The sequence below is a fragment of the Palaemon carinicauda genome, chromosome 6 (genome assembly GCF_036898095.1).
Source record: "Palaemon carinicauda isolate YSFRI2023 chromosome 6, ASM3689809v2, whole genome shotgun sequence".
NCBI classification, from domain to species: Eukaryota; Metazoa; Arthropoda; class Malacostraca; order Decapoda; family Palaemonidae; genus Palaemon; species Palaemon carinicauda.
In genome coordinates, this window is record NC_090730.1 from 127,193,468 (window position 1) to 127,206,673 (window position 13,206).

General features: G+C 35.6%; 1 long non-coding RNA gene across 1 annotated transcript in view; it reads right to left on the reverse strand.

The window, feature by feature from the left end:
- The window catches only part of LOC137642647 (uncharacterized), a 35,349-nt gene extending 25,634 nt beyond the window's left edge, over positions 1-9,715 (reverse strand). Inside the window, exons 1-2 of the long non-coding RNA XR_011044829.1 lie at positions 9,680-9,715; positions 1,767-1,926 (exon numbers count right to left, since the gene is read on the reverse strand). This is a non-coding gene — a long non-coding RNA (uncharacterized lncRNA). The remainder of the gene's footprint in view (positions 1-1,766; positions 1,927-9,679) is intronic.
- Positions 9,716-13,206: the final 3,491 nt, after the last annotated feature.

A 13,206-nucleotide genomic window follows, 5' to 3' on the forward strand; every position in this document is an offset into this window, starting at 1 on the left:
GGACGAGAATAAAGATCGGAACGTTCTCTCTTCCTCTCTCTCCGTCTCTCTCTCTCTCTCTCTCTCTCTCTCTCTCTCTCTCTCTCTTGATTTCAAACAGAAGAGAAATGCCCACTCACCCTTCGTCAATAAACAGGTTATTTGACCAAAGGAAAAAACTGAAAGGACTAAGAAATTGAAAATTAACAATTTCCTTTAAATTAGTATTTAAAACACTTCAGTTTGAAAGAAGAATGAACAAAACGTCAAAATCGATTTACTCTTTCTGCAAAGTGAAACCGTGATTCTCTCTCTCTCTATCGTAACGATAGAGCACAAAGTTTGTGTAGCATAAATAAACCAAACGTTAGTACATCTTTGAAACAGCACGAAGACTATTCAAAGAAAATCTTTCATAAAATATCTACTAAAAAATATTCATTTCATAACTCTTACAGAGCAAATGATTTAAACTTAACGAAAATAAAAGTTGAACGGGCTCAACGTTGTTTAACTTCGGTTTCCAAGTTAGGACCGCCTACTCTCGGACTAGGGGAGGAGTAGGTAAGGCCGCATATAAACAAAACAAAATTTATCTTGATGTTTAGTATAAATGGAAAGCTAATCGAAGAGGCCTAATAAAGGCGGGCGAGATATAAAATATATAGAGGAAAATCTATAATTAACAACAACAATTTATAACGTGATAAGATAATTGCTAAAAGCCTAAAACACACTTTCGTACACTAAGGGAAGGGTCGGCCATCTTTACTATGGAAAAAAACAGAGAAAAGAGCAAGGGCAAAACACTTTTACTCTCCTTTCAAAAGCATTTCTTTTGAGGATAGTATTGAATAATCCAACACGGCGAAAGCAATAAAACCAAAACCAAGTACTTCACCGATTCGGTAGAAAACTCGAGGTCATAATAGAGAGTGGAATCGACTTGTCGATGAAACCGACAGAGAAGAACTGGAGCTGTTTACATGTATGTGCGGTATCTGGCCGATAGTCGGCGCTGGTGGGCACACCCGCTACCTTCATGGCGATCGCTCGCGAGTTTTTGAATTCTGTCGAGCCGTCGGAGAAGTCAGCTATTATATATTCACCGGCTAAGTTTAATATTTAAAAAATGGCTATAGGACCCCCCCTCCCTATAATACTTTATCTGTAGCAACTCGTGTATCGCTACAAGGAATAGATATGGCGCCGTCGGCGGCATTGTGTACGCACTCTAAGCGGGTTAGGAGAGGTACCTTATTAACAGATCTCCTTTCATTCTCGTTTTTCGTTTTCTTGCCACTTTGACCCCTCTAAGTGTTAACTCGGTTCGGGGCGAAGATAGCTAAGTGGCGTTTCAAGAATACGTCCTCTGATATTACGCGATATCCCATTTAGATTTATTTAGGGATATTCGCTCTAGGAGTTAGAATTCTTGATAACTGAAGGTAAAATTCTCTGGGAATATCACTGTAGTCAAATATACCCTAGGAAGCTACCCTAAAGGAACTTCCATCTGGACGACATGGCTATCTCGCCCAAAAAAATAGATTTTTCGCTTCGCTTAAAATCAGTTTTATTTCCCTATTACTGTACCATCTGATATTAAAATTGCAGCCATGTAAATTATAAATGTGAAAAAAAAATCACCAGGAATAACTTCCCCCCAATTTAAAATCACACCAAATTTTCATTCTTTTAAACGTTTAATTTGAGTTTTCTCAAAATTTTTAATCGTTTAATAACCATAAGCTAAACAAAGGTCAAGTAAGGTATTATTTACCTACCAGTATTGAGGATTTTGAATTTGTGGTAATTTTCACGAGAATATTCTTTAATTTACCCAACTTCAGCCAAATGAAATCTTCCTTTTAAAACATTCTCTGGAACATATGCGTCGAGTTCATCGTTCAAGCTCAGTACATCAGTCATTATGGTCATTGAAATCTGAAAAAAGAAAATTCATTAGTATGTGCCAATATATCGGCCATTATAAGACAAGACATTCATTACCACAGAGATATATTCTAATCCTTTTTATGTCTAGTAAGAAAGGTTTTTAAAGTAATAACAGCATTATTGAAATACTAAATTTCCATTATAACTAGTACCGCATATATCCCCATAGTTATTCATTTCTTAATTTGCTTACCCACTAAACTATGGCTAAAACACCTTGTAAAAAACAATACACTTCTTGTGTATTAAGCTGCCGAGATAATTTTCACAAAATTGAAAGCATATAAATCCCAAATGTTATATATATAAACTGCACACAAACATTGACATTGCATTATTTCAAATTCCTCTTCAATCGCTTCTTGCACGAAATTATAAAAAAAAAGTTTGACTTCATCCTCACTAGTTTTGTGGAAACTTCAATAAATTTGTCAGTATAAAAAAAGCTTAATTTACTAATTTCAGTAACTAGTCTCTGCATCTAGCAAGATATCACGTAAAACAATAGAAATCAAATGCAATCAAAATTTCCCAGGAAAGCAAATACCTTGGAAAGATAAATCATAAGAAATTCAACTAAATTTTAACCCTAAAAGCAAAAAGGTGGTGTTGTAAAAAAGCAAAACATCTTGAAAAATCGATTTAAAATACTTAAAACAGTGTTACTTAAGTTTAAGCAGGAAATATTTTTTGTTGAAAACGTTTTCACATTTTAAGAATTCTAGGTTATTTATACAATAACCTTGTATATGGAATTGGTAAAGAAGTGTTGAAACTAGAAACGTCAATTTCCCTTTGTAGGAAAATAATATTCACAGCTAAAAATGGGAAATATATGACACTAATTTCTAGCCAAATACATAAACCATCTATATTTGCTACTCATCATATAATTTATGCTTATCTGACCATGATTATTGGGGCTAACCAGTCATTTTACAAGTTTTTGGACTCCAGTGAGACACCGGAGTTTTAGGTCGAGAAATGCCCAAAACCTGTGATTTATTTGAATACAGAAATGCGAAATATACAAGACAACCAGCTGGAAAAACACAGTTCTTGTAAGTGGCTGGAAATTAAAGTATTAATTATCCACGATACACCTCACTCCTTATGGTTTTAGCCCTGCCGAGGTTCGCTATGTTCGCAAAATGAACATTACGTCATTGCTACTATGATCTGGCAAATGGTACGTAATATGCTGCGCATACAAGCTCCATGGTTATTTTTTCAGGAACATTTTTTACTTTCATTTTAGAAAAAAATAGTTTTACTAAAAAAATTTTTTCAATATGACCAATTCCCAAAATAGATTAAATTATACTGAATTTCGAAATTAATGTACTTCCTTCTGAGAGACGTCTCCATGTGATTAGTGTCAAGCTGGTACTGTGGATGAGTGTTAAAATGGCTATTGTAGGAGTCTTTTGAACCCTCCCGTGCCTGACAGTCTCTCTCGCACATTCAAGTGCCTGGCTGGAATCTCTCGCACACTCTTAATAAGAGCCTGGCTGGAGTCTCTCGAATACTCTTAATAAGTGCCTGGCTGGAGTCTCTCGCACACTCCTAAGTTCCTGGCTGGAGTTTCTCGCACACTCCTAAGTGCCTGACTGGAGTCTCTCGCACACTCCTTAGTGCCTGAGTGGAGTCTCTCGCACACTTTCAAGTGCCTGACTGGAGAGTCTTGCACACTTTTAAGTGCCTTACTGGAGTGTCTCGCACACTTAAGTGCCTGACTGGAGTGTCTCGCACACTTAAGTGCCTGACTGGAGTCTGTCGCACACTTTTAAGTGCCTGACTGGAGTCTGTCGCACACTTTTAAGTGCCTGACTGGAGTCTGTCGCACACTTTTAAGTGCCTGACTGGAGTCTGTCGCACACTTTTAAGTGCCTGACTGGAGTCTGTCGCACACTTTTAAGTGCCTGACTGGAGTCTGTCGCACACTTGTGTGAACGGAGTCTCTAAACCCTCAATTGTGACTGGAGCGTCTGACCGGAGTCTCCAAACCTTCACAAGTGTAACTAAATTCTCTAAACTCTCACAAGTGGGTAACCAATTTCACCAAATTTTCACAAGCGTGTAACCAAATTCACCAAATCTTCACAAGTGTGTAACCAAATTCACCAAATTTTGTGTAACTAAATTCACCAAATTTTGTGTAACCAAATTCACTAAACATTAACATTCTAACCAAAGTCACTAAACATTCAAAATTGTTTAAAATTGAATAAACCTTCACATTTGAGTTCCCAAATTCACTAGACCTTAAGTATGTAACCAGATTCACCAAACTTCTCAAGTGTGCAACCAAATTCACCAAACCTTCACAAGTGTAACCAAATTCACCAAACCTTCACAAGTGTAACCAAATTCAAACATTCATAAGTGTGTAACCAAATTCACCAAACTTACACAAGCGTATAACCAAAGTCATCAAATCTTCACAAAGTGTGTAAGCAAATTCACCAAATCTTCATAAGTGTGTAACCAAATTCAGCAAACATTCACAAGTGTAACCAATTTCATTAAACTATAGTTTGTGTAATCAAATCCAATAAACTTTCACATTATTCTAACCAAAGTGGGTACATACTCACAGTTGTGTAACCTCAAGTGATGAATGTTTCACATTTGTGTAACCAAATTCACTAAACCTCGACAAGTGTGCAACCAGTCACTCAACCTTCACAAGAGTGTAACCAATTTCACTTAACATTCACATTTGTATAACAATAGTAACAACTTTGACATTTGTGTAACGAAAGTCACTAAACCTTCACATGTGTGTAACCAAAGTCACTAAACCTTCACATGTGTGTAACCAAAGTCACTAAACCTTCACATGTGTGTAACCAAAGTCACTAAACCTTCACATATGTGTAACCAAAGTCACTAAACCTTCACATTGGTACAACCAAGTCACCAAACCTTCACATTGGTGCAACCAAGTCACCAAACCTTCACATTGGTGCAACCAAGTCACCAAACCTTCACATTGGTGCAACCAAGTCACCAAACCTTCACATTGGTACATTCAAATCACCAAAACTTCACATTGGTACATTCAAATCACCAAAACTTCACATTGGTGTAACCAAATTCACCAAACCTTGACATTGGTGTAACCAAAGTCACAAAACCTTGACATTGGTGTAACCAAAGTCACAAAACCTTGATATTGGTGTAACCAAAGTCACCAAACCTTGACATTGGTGTAACCAAAGTCACTAAACCTTGACATTGGTGTAACCAGTCACTAAACCTTCACATTGGTGTAACCAAAGTCACTAAACCTTCACATTTGTGAAACCAAAGTCACTAAATCTTCACATTTGTGAATCCAAAGTTAAGGACCTTCACATTTGTATAAAAAAAATTCACGGAACCCTAACGAGTAACCATAGTAAAAAAAAACTTACAATACTGAGTTTAGTCGATTAACATATTGTTATTAATATGATGTGATTTAATGTATTCATATAGTTATTTTCCTCCATTAGAACAAGATTGTACCTTGCAGTAGCCAGTTTGAAGGCTAATTGAGTGAGTGAGTGAGTAACGTTTATGAATGTGTGCAATGCTTTAATCTAGTTTGAAATTGGAGGATATGTAATTTAGAACAAGTTTGTCGAGGAAGGACCTAATTGACTTAGTCGATTTAAAAAACTTATTTTTTTCTCGTTACTATCACTGAAAACTGTAGCAGCAGCAGTTATACGTAATTAGTACTGAAGACAATAATGACTTATCAAAAGTCCACAAAAGTGAATGCAAGTGTTAAGGTTAGATATATAAAACAAAGTTGGTAAAAGTTTGAATCTTGTCCTTATATACCCTAATCCCAAGAACCAATTTCACCAAATTTTCACAAGCGTGTAACCAAATTCACCAAATCTTCACAAGTGTGTAACCAAATTCACCAAATTTTGTGTAACTAAATTCACCAAATTTTGTGTAACCAAATTCACTAAACATTAACATTCTAACCAAAGTCACTAAACATTCAAAATTGTTTAAAATTGAATAAACCTTCACATTTGAGTTCCCAAATTCACTAGACCTTAAGTATGTAACCAGATTCACCAAACTTCTCAAGTGTGCAACCAAATTTACCAAACCTTCACAAGTGTAACCAAATTCACCAAACCTTCACAAGTGTAACCAAATTCAAACATTCATAAGTGTGTAACCAAATTCACCAAACTTTCACAAGCTTATAACCAAAGTCATCAAATCTTCAAAAAGTGTGTAAGCAAATTCACCAAATCTTCATAGGTGTGTAACCAAATTCAGCAAACATTCACAAGTGTAACCAATTTCATTAAACTATAGTTTGTGTAATCAAATCCAATAAACTTTCACATTATTCTAACCAAAGTGAGTACATACTCACAGTTGTGTAACCTCGTGATGAAAGTTTCACATTTGTGTAACCAAATTCACTAAACCTCGACAAGTGTGCAACCAGTCACAACCTTCACAAGAGTGTAACATATTTCACTTAACATTCACATTTGTATAACCATAGTAACAACTTTGACATTTGTGTAACGAAAGTCACTAAACCTTCACATGTGTGTAACCAAAGTCACTAAACCTTCACATGTGTGTAACCAAAGTCACTAAACCTTCACATGTGTGTAACCAAAGTCACTAAACCTTCACATATGTGTAACCAAAGTCACTAAACCTTCACATGTGTGTAACCAAAGTCACTAAACCTTCACATGTGTATAACCAAAGTCACTAAACCTTCACATGTGTGTAACCAAAGTCACTAAACCTTCACATGTGTGTAACCAAAGTCACTAAACCTTCACATATGTGTAACCAAAGTCACTAAACCTTCACATGTGTGTAACCAAAGTCACTAAACCTTCACATTGGTGCAACCAAAGTCACCAAACCTTCACATTGGTGCAACCAAGTCACCAAACCTTCACATTGGGGCAACCAAGTCACCAAACCTTCACATTGGTACATTCAAATTACCAAAACTTCACCTTGGTACATTCAAATCACCAAAACTTCACATTGGTGTAACCAAGTAACCAAACCTTGACATTGGTGTAACCAAAGTCACCAAACCTTGACATTGGTATAACCAAAGTCACCAAACCTTGATATTGGTGTAACCAAAGTCACCAAACCTTGACATTGGTGTAACCAAAGTCACCAAACCTTGACAATGGTGTAACCAAAGTCACCAAACCTTCACATTGGTGTAACCAAAGTCACCAAACCTTCACATTGGGGTAACCAAAGTCACTAAACCTTTACATTGGTGTAACCAAAGTCACTAAACCTTCACATTTGTGAAACCAAAGTCACTAAACCTTCACATTTGTGAATCCAAAGTTAAGGACCTTCAGATTTGTATAAAAAAAAATCACGGAACCCTAGCGAGTAACCATAGTAAAAAAAAAACTTACAATACTGAGTTTAGTCGATTACCATGGTCATTAATATGTTGTGATTTAATGTATTCATATAAAGTTATTTTCCTCCGTAAGAACAAAATTGTACCTTGCAGTAGCCGGTTTGAAGACTAATTGAGTGAGTGAGTGAGTAACGTTTATGAATGTGTGCAATGCTTTAATTTAGTTTGAAATTGGAGGATATGTAATTTAGAACAAGTTTGTCGAGGAAGGACCTAATTGACTTAGTCGATTTAAAAAACTTAATTTTTTCTCGTTACTATCACTGAAAACTGTAGCAGCAGCAGTTATACGTAATTAGTACTGAAGACAATAATTACTTTTATCAAAACGTGCACAAAGTGAATGCAAGTGTTATGGTTAGATATATAAAACAAAGTTGGTAAAAGTTTGAATCTTGTCCTTATATATCCCCAATCCCCGGAACGTGAGTAAAATGACAAACGTCTGATCATCACCACCATAACGTGCCGTCGGACCAGTGCCTTTGGACATCTCACCCTCTGAGGGAGGAACCTAATCGGTTTATCCCCAAAGGCGGATTAAGCTTTTAAATGCCAGAAGCTAACCGTTGTATTGCACCTTTTAAGAGGCGAAATCCTCAAGCAGCAGAGTAGATGATGAACGATTTCATAAAATGATAAACAAATGTATCTTGTTAATAGTGTGAGCCTTTTACTTTCCAAATATTTAATTTTGGTATGAAGTATAGATTGGAATTAGGCTACTACCATAGGAGTTTTATTTGTTAATCTTATATTGCCTAAATTTTGGCCGATTTGCCTTTTGGTGCGTATGACTACTTTTTCCTAGAGGGTTAACAGCAAGATTGAATGACCAAGTGTGTATTGATAGTGAATGTGTGTACGGTATGTCATTGACAAGATAGAAGAGTACGGCCATAGAGCTATTCGTCTACCGCAATATTACTGAATACAACGCCATTGAATATAAATGGGGTCAAGTAAAAAACTATAGCTAGAAAAAAAATTATGAAAGACTTGAGAGGTGCTACTGCAGGAATCACTAGATAGAATAACAAAAGATTGGGACAAAGCTGCAAGACCTACAGACTCTGCAACATGAAGATACAGAGTATTGCCGTAAATGACGACGACATTGAACTTTTCCTCTGAAGATAATTCGCTATAAAGCCATTGTTTCTACCAAAAATTTATTTATGTAGTGTTGATATAATATAATCAATAAAAAAAACCAGTTTTCCTTCAAAAGTATTGAAAGATGCTACGTATAATGCCAATATCTTTACAGCAGTATTTACTTAATTCATTAATACATATATAGGATGGATTAGAATATGGAATGAGAATATGTAAACTGTTGTAGGCTACTCTTAAGATCCCAACCTTTAACCTAGACCCCAAAGGTCTTTAAAGCAAATCTAATACCCCCAAACCTTGTTCAATCAAGCTTGACGTCAGGTGTTCTTGTTTTAAGAGTTGTAAAAGGAAAGTGATCGAAAGAGGAGTTCCCACTAAGTATTCTAAAAAAGACCCTGCTCCAACGGCCAAATATCGTATGCACAGATTTATAGATTCACATTTAGCCAAATTAGGACTACTTCAATCCACAAAACTGCGGTAGAAAACCAGCCAAAATTACAATTTAAAAATAACCGGAAAAAAAAGTTACATAAAAAAATTACCTTAATATTTACATTTATCTAATCTAAATAAGCTATAAATTCACAATAGCCCAAAATACCCACAGATACATCGAAAACATTTACGAAGAATTCAAAACACTAAGTTACTACAAAAGGAAACGCGTATGTTTTAAAAGATATTCATGGTTTCACTTCCAAAAATCCTCTCGATGCCAACAAACAATTAGTAGAGTTACGTGAAAAAGTTTTCCCCAATTTTGCACTACAACGACTGCTACAGAATACAGTTTCACGGGGTATATCAAAAGCTTCAAAATATTAAAATAGATTTTATAGATATGTTAAAGTTGTATTGCCTTGCATGTGTATGTACTCTTGACCAGAGAAGACCAGTTAAGCAGTAAAAAAATACTTTAAAAATGCATACGAGAACATTTATTTGTACAATTTTAAAGGACATGAAATCCATTTTCAAGCATGGAGAACTCGCAACCGTTAGTATGAGGAACTGTGTGAAAAGCAAGGAATATGGATAGTTTGACACGGCGATGTCAGCATAAAGAACAAATTTGTAACACCAGCAAATAAATTCCACGGAATGTAATGCTTAGCATATGGGAACGAAACACCATGAAAGTATAGTCAACAACAACGAAGATTTAAAATGAATACTTACATATAATATCTGTGTTTGACGTTCACATCCTCAGCCCCATGATATAAATGGCTCAGAACAGTCTGAAGGTTCAAAATGTAGAACTTTAGAAATCAAGGAAGCAGAAAACCTTGCTCTGTCGTCCTTGGGAGACACGTGGCTCCATCTGTATTTGCTTTTCAGAATCATTATTACTTATGTAAATCCTAACATTTTTACAGAATTTTCCATTGGATGCCATTTTATTGATACTGAAGAACACGGATTTATTAAGATTATAGCAAAATTTCACCTCAAATCAAATTTTTATAAAGTTTCTGTTCCTTACCTAGGACAAAAGATAATAAAACTTGAAATATTTTCAACATTATTTTGTGAATAGAAAGATAACACTAATTACACTGGTGAAAAAAAGAGGATAGGAAATAAAAACAGGGCACGACTGAAGTGAATCAAAATGTATGGGATACAAGTATCATTTCAATAATTTCAATACTCGTATGGAACTTTCAAGAAAAGGGTTTTGCAATCAATTTGGAAGCATAGTTTCGAGCATTTTAGGCACCAAGGTGTGGTAGAACATTTAGAATTAACTGGGTGTGGAAATGCGCTTTTATTCTTCAATTACCTTACATGGATAGAAATGCGTTTACCTAAAATTCCCTTTTAAAATAAGAAATTTTTCTGCACATCGTTATTGCAATGTTTATACTCTTACATTGACAAATTCTGATAAGAAATGGCGGACCAGTTATTATAATTTTAAGAATACTATGTACATAAGATAATGCACATGTCTAGTTATGAAGGCAGTCACTACTAGATAGGAGAGAGTTTACTTACTTTCTCAATGTCATATTTTGATATATTGCCAATTCACGAAAAAGTCAGCAAACGTGTTTCTGATGTCATCTGCTGCCGGACAATCGTTCATTCATAAAATGTTCAAACTCCTCTTATCCATTTAGTATTAAAGAATTTCAAAATAAAACCCACCGTATTCTCATACAAGTTATGAGGAACATAGCTCTCTTTGACAATATGCACAACAAGAGGGATAGATACGTTAAGGGATGATGGAATAACATCCATTTGTTACTTAAAATTCCAAATGCACTTTCAACATACCTTGTTCCTCAACTTAACGATAACTGAATACTCTCATTTTTACACTTAATAGTCCTCCTCCTTATAGCTGCTTTAAGTTTTCATGCAGACCAAATGCTTCATCCCCTAAAATACATAAGGCACACATGATTTTTGAAAACCGAGCTATAGTTTTGGTTGCGGTAGAGGACAGAGATTTAGGTCAATATATCACTAGAAGTATGTTTTTTTTTTTTTAATGTGGTAGAATCACAGTCTTTCCCACACGCTCTAATGTTCTTTAAATGTTACTTTAGGGATTTTAAGTTATTAGAAAAAATATTTTCATTCTTCTTCACTTCCCCAAAGAGAACAGCATATGTGCCATGCATGTCTCCTTGGGCATTTAGTAGGTGCACACAGGGAAATTTTGACCGTCTCTTTCGCTCCTTTTTTTAATATAAAAGAGAAGGCTGCTGGTCCCTCCTCTTATTCATATTGTATCACATTGCGTATTGTTTTCCATATTTGAAAAGATCATTGACCTCTGTAAGCGAAGACCGCACAAATAAGCGGTGTCGTCCGCAGTAACTGCGGTGTGGAGACAATCTCTATGTGGCAAGAAAATCGCTTTAATTCCTTCTCCTTTATTTATCGATAATAACCTCATTCTTTTCCACTCTTCAGGTGATATCACTTGATACTCTTTCCTTCACGTCCTGGATATCTGTTGCGGGGAGGTTCTCGAGGAAAGTAAAATTCCCACACTTGAATATCACTCGTTTCATCTCGTAAAAACTAACCTCAAACTTACTGTATAAATACACCAATAGCATAAGAATTATGATCAAACATAATAATAGTCGAATATTGAATTTGAATTCTGAAGACCAAATGCTAATTCTGAAGAAGAGAAAATGCTGTTAAAAAAAATGGAATGGGGGTGTTTGGAGAAGGTCGAAAGGCTATTCCGGTCGGTATAGTATTATAGGCTACATTGCTAAAAATCACTAACTCAATTTAGTGGCAATTCATCATACTGTTTGCTTGAATTATCACGTTAAAGAAGAACTATCAGGGTGTAATATGAATTATTTTTTTTCCATTGCTTAAGCTATAATTCCATATTAATTGTACCTCTGTGAAAATATATTTAAGTATGGGAATTTTACTTTCCTTGAAAACCTCCCCATAACAGATATCTAGGATCCTATTCTGGATGATTGTAACGCCATCAGGGTGAAACCTACAATGTTGTGGTTCGTGAACCATCCACACAATTTCAAGTCCAGATAATTTGTGAAATATATGTCACAATCATTATCATCATCTCCTGCGCCTATTGACACAAAAAGCCTTGTTTAAATTTCGCCATTCGTCTCTTTCTTGAGCTTCTAAATCGACATTTCTTCACTCATCATCTTTTACTTCACGATTTATAGTCCTCAGCCATGTAAGCCTGGTTTTTCCAAATCTTCTAGTGCCTTGAAGAGCGCAGTTGGAAGTGTGGCGAACTAATCTCACTTGGGGAGTGCCAAGAGCATGCCCATCTACCTCTCACCATGATCTCATTCACATATGGCACTCTAGTAATCTCTCTTATAGTTCTATTTCTAATCCTGTCTTGCCATTTACCTCCCAATATCCTTCTGAGCACTTTGTTCTCAAATCTACAAAATCTGTTGGATATTGTTTCGTTGTTATACCATGATTCATGTCCATACAGTATTACCGATCTCACTAAACTGATATATAGCCTAATTTTTGCATGTAATTTCCAGCGCTTTGATTGCCAAATTTTACTTAACCTAGCCATTGTCTGATTTGCGCTTTTCAATCTTTCATTAAACTCCAATTCCAAAGAGCCTGTCTTAGAGATCATAGTTACTAAATATTTAAATGATCCCACCTCATTAATCCTTTCTCCTTCCAATGATATTTTATCTTCCATTGCATATTCCGTTTTCATCATCTCCGTCTTTCTTCTATTTATCTTGGGCCCAACCTTATGTGGTATTTCATGAATTCTGGTAAGCAAGCTTTGCGACTCCTGTGGTGTTCTGCTAATAAGGCTCTAGGTCACATAATTTCATATTACTAATCCAGCCCAATTATTCTCCACCATCCCCAACTGTTCTATGCATTACAAAATCCATGAGGAGGATAAACAACATAGGTGTCAACACATTCCCTTGGACCACTCCACTGTTCACTGGAAATCTATTTGATAGGACTCCACTACATTAATTTTGCACTTGCTGGGCTTATGAACAGGCTTAATAAAATTTACACATTTAAGAGGAACTTCACAATAACGCAGGACTCTCCACAAAATTGGCTGGTGCACACTATCATAGTCCACAAATGCCATCAAAAGTGGATTTTTATATTCTACACCTTACTGTGCCACAGGTCTTAAAATGAAAATTTAGTCTGTACAAATTCCACCTTCTCTATATCCT